This window comes from Octodon degus, unplaced genomic scaffold, assembly GCF_000260255.1.
Source record: "Octodon degus isolate 3935 unplaced genomic scaffold, OctDeg1.0 scaffold00071, whole genome shotgun sequence".
In the NCBI taxonomy this organism is placed as follows: domain Eukaryota; kingdom Metazoa; phylum Chordata; class Mammalia; order Rodentia; family Octodontidae; genus Octodon; species Octodon degus.
In genome coordinates, this window is record NW_004524647.1 from 5,691,040 (window position 1) to 5,695,698 (window position 4,659).

General features: G+C 34.3%; 1 non-coding gene across 1 annotated transcript; it reads right to left on the reverse strand.

Moving 5' to 3' along the window:
* Positions 1-3,134: 3,134 nt before the first annotated feature.
* On the reverse strand, positions 3,135-3,238 carry LOC111817823. The gene has a single exon (XR_002821930.1). It is a non-coding gene; the product is annotated as a U6 spliceosomal RNA (small nuclear RNA).
* Between the last annotated feature and the right edge of the window lie 1,421 nt (positions 3,239-4,659).

The window sequence follows — 4,659 nt, forward strand, 5'->3', positions numbered from 1 at the left end:
TGAACTGCAGTCCCCGTGCTTTGCTAAGCTTGTTCTTAGTAGGTGCTTTAGACCACTGAGCCATCTCACCAGCCCCAATGTTTAGATCTTTAATCCACTTTGATTTTAGCTTAGTGCATGGTGATAGATCCGGGTCAAGTTTTAGGTTTCAGCATGTAGAGAGCCAGTTATTCCAGCACCAATTGTTAAAGAGGTTATCTTTCTTTCAGGTAGCATGTTTAGCCCCTTTGTCGAAGATAATGTGGCTGAGTGTGTTCATAGAGGCTTCTATGTCTTCTAGTCTACTCCATTGATCCTCAGGTCTATTTCATTACCAGTACCATGCTGGTTTTATCACAGTAGCCTTGTAGTGTAATTTCAAGTTGGGAATTTTAATGCCTCCTGCCTTGTCTTGTTGGCCAGGATTGACTTTGCTATTCTAGGTATTTTCCGGTTCCAAATAAATGTTAGGAAGGATTTCACTACATTCATGATGTATACTGACAGTTGTTTGATAAGGATTGCATTAAATCTGTACAGCATATTTGGTAGTATGGCCATCTTCACAATGTTGGTTCTTCCTATCCAGAAGCAGAAAATATCTTTCCATTTTCTGAATTACTCTATGATCTCATTTTTTGAAGAGTACTGTAATTTTCCTTGAAAAGATCTTTGACTTCTTTAGTTAGAATAATTCCAAGGTATTTCATTTACTGCAGTGCTATTGTAAAATGTATTGTTTCTCTAATTTCCCTCTCACTGTGTTTGTTATCTGTGTCAAGGAATGCTGTCGACTTTTGGGTATTGAGTTTGTATCCTGATATGCTAATGAACTTGTGTAGCAATTCTTTAGCTTGTTGGTGGAGTTTTTGGGTCTTCCAAGTAAAGTATCATGTCATCTGCAAATAATGTTAATTTAACCTCTTCTTTATCTATTCTTATTCTTTTTATTTCTCTCTCTTGTCTAATGGCTGTAGCTCATGATTCCAGAACTATATCGAATAGGAATGTTGTTAGAGGGCATACTTGTGTTGTCCCAGATCTGACATTAAAAGATTAAAGTTTTTCCCCATTCAAAGTTACATTTTCCATGGGTTGTCATAGATGGTTTTTTTCAGATTGCAGTAGAGGCCATCTATTCCTATTTTCTGTAGGACTTTGAACATGAATGAGTGTTGGACTTTGTAAAAAGATTTTTCTGTAACAATTGAGATAATCATGTGGTTTTTAGTTTTAGCTCTATTGATATAATGCATTAAATTCATAGATTTGCGAATATTGAACCATCCTTGCATCCCTGGGATGAATCCTACCTGGTCATGGTCTATAATCTTCTTGATGATTTGCTGTATTCTATTTGCTAGTATTTTATTGAGAATTTTTGCATCAGTGTTCACAATGGAGATTGGCCTGTAGTTCTCTCTCTTAATGTCTTCCCTGGTTTTGGTATCAGTATAATACTTCCCTCAGGAATGATTTTGGGAGGATTGCTTCCTCTTCAATTTCATTGAACATTTGGAGTAGTATAGGGATTATATCTTCCGTAAATTTCTTGTATAATTCAGGTGTGAATCCATCCAGACCTGGACTTTTTTGTACATAGGGTTTTTAATTACATTTCATATTTCAGTGGTTGTCATTAGATTACTGAGAGTTGTTAAATCTTCTTGATTCAGTTTTGGTAATTTGTACCTTTCTAGTAATCTTTCTATTTCATCTGTATCTTCTATTCTGTGAGAGTAAAGATTCTCAAAGTAGCTACTGATAATCTTGTGAATTTCCACTGCATCTCTGTAATTATGCCCTTTTCATTCTTTATTGCTTGTATTTGAATATTTTCTTTTCTCTTTTTGAGGAGGTTAGTTAGGGCTTATCAATTTTCTTTTATCTTTCAGAGAACCATCTTTTCATTAATTCTTTGAACTATTTTCTTCATCTCGATTGAATTAATTTCTACTCTAATCTTTACGGTTTCTTCCCATCTTTGGGCTTTCTGTTTGATTTGCTTTTCTTTTTCTAGATGTTGGAGGTTCATCATTAGGGTGTTTATTATTCCTGTTCTGTTTTCCTAATGTGTGAGTTCACCGCTATAAATTTCTGTCTGAGAACTGTTTTCATCATATGCATAAATTCGGATAAATTGTGCTTGAATTTTCATTGAATTGTAGATATTTTTTCAATTTCTTGTTTAATTTCATCTGTGACCCATTGGTTGCTGAGTAGGGTATTGTTTAATTTCCATATATTTATTGGGTTTTTCTGGTTTTGTTTGTCGTTTATTTCAAGTTTCATTACACTGTCGTCAGATAATGTGCATGGAATGATTTCTTTTTTCTTGCATATACTTAAGCACCATCTGTGAATCAATATGTGGTCTATTTTAGAAAATGACCTATGAAAAAAATCTGTATGCAACTGTGGTTGGGTGGAGCACTCTGTATATGTCCACCAAGTCCATTTGTTGCAAGCTCCGATTCAGTTCGGCTACTTTGATAACTTCCTGTCTGGTTGGCCAATCTTTTTGAGATAAGGGGGTGTTAAGGTCTCTTGTTAAGATTGTGGTATTGGATATTAGATTTTTCATGTCCATTAAGATTTGTCTTATATAGTTGGGTGCTCCTGTGTTTGGTGCATACATATTTATGAGTGTTACCTCTTTCTCTTGTATTTTTCTCCTAACCAGTATATACTGGCTTTCTTTATTTCATTTGATCATTCTTGGTTTGAAGTTGAGACTGTTTGAGAACAAGATTGCTACCCTTGCTTTTTCTGAGTCCCTGTGGCATGTAGTATTGTTTTCCATCCTTTGACTTGAAGCCTATGAATTTCTTTATGAGTTAATTGTGTTTCTTGTATATAGCATATACAAGATTTGTTTAGCATATTGGATTTTGTTTCCTAATCTACTGTGCCAGTCTATTTCTTTTCATTGGTGGATTGAGTCCAGTTACATTGATAGTTATAATTGAGATGTATTGACTTACAACTGACATGTTATTTACCTGCTGATGTTTACTTTTTCTCCCGTAGTTAGTTGTTTGCCATATTCAGTGGGTTCCTTCTGTTCTTGTTCTTGCAGTTATGATTTTTTGGTCCCTCTATAGAACATCTTTTAGTCATCTGTGTAGGGTTGGCTTTGTCATCATGAAATTCTTAAAAATATGGAACGTTTCATGAATTTGCATGTCATCCTTGCACAGTGGCCATGCTAATCTTTGTATCATTCCAATTTTAGTATATATGCTGCCAAAGCGAGCACTATTTATTATGATATATTGCTTACATTTTTAAATTTCTTTTCTTCCATTTTGGTGTTTCAATTTGACCTTATTATTATTTATTTATTTGTATTTTAGGGAAAGGTCTACAGGATGTTCAGTGTCTCACTACTAGATCGGACTTGTAGTGATCTGACTGTTTACAGCCTCCCAAGAGCTGGGATTATAGGTGTGTACCTCCATTCCCAGTCTCTACTGTGACTCCTGAAATTCAGGTTGGATCTTTGATTTGCATTTTTCCACATTTCTATTATATGCATTTCATTTGAAATTGAAATATATTTAATAAGTTTTGATATGTCTTCTAACTTTCTCCTTACTTAGTATTTAAAATAACATAAACTTTATTCTTCTGGGTTCAGAAGTCTTCCTATAAATGTGCCTCATTCTTTGAAACTTACATTCATTTATTGATTTCTAGTTTAATTTCACTATGTTCAGAGAAAATTTTCATCAAGTTCCTCTTGTTATCTCTTCCCTGTGAAGCTTACTTTTTCCTTTGTTTGAAAGGTAGTTTCCATGTGGAAGTTCCAAGGCAGGTTTCTAGAATTACTATACCTCTTATTTTACTGTTGTAAGAAAACATTTGTAATATATTTGTTAAAGAAATAACCATCTTTCTTTGATTGTATTCACTAGCAACCTAATAATGACTTTACTCCATATCTGTGCTTGTATTCCAACATTTCATAATATCACTATTCCTAAGAAAAGATTTTTAGAGAAACTGACTGTCTTTTTTCTTCCAATCTTCTCTTTCACTATGTAGATGCCAAAAGTTTCCTGGTTTCTTATTTTCATAGTACAGCCACACTATTAGAATCTCTATTCCCCACTCATCTTTAGATCTGGATAATTTATTCAGTTATATCAGCTCACCCAGGAAATAGTCTTTCTTGAAAAAAAATAATAGTTCACCTTGTTCTCTTTGTTTTTAAAGTATTTCAATAACTCTGCTAATATGGAGATTCTGGGCCTTTGGGTTTGGATACTTGTGAGATGTTATGGAATGTTGAATGTTAGATGAACTCCCATTACTTACAACAGACAGCTTGGAAGAAGGAGTCCCCTTCATTGCTTCTTCACTTTTTCTTACTCACTACCTTTAGATTTCTAGTTAGAACGTAAACAAAGTGACCGATAAGCCTCTCCCTCCCTCAATGTTCCTATGTAATGCTATGATGTGAATGTTAAAATCATGCTGACATTTAATTATTTTTGAACAGTGCTAAGTGGACTTTAGTCAGGCATAGTGGCATATTTCTGTAGTCATAGCACTCCAGGAGGCTGATGGAGAATTGCAAGTTTGAGAATAGCACAGGCAACTTAATGATTTAAAAAGACCCTGCCTCATAAATGAGATTGCAAATATAATTCATTGTAAAGGCCTCAGGTTTGACTA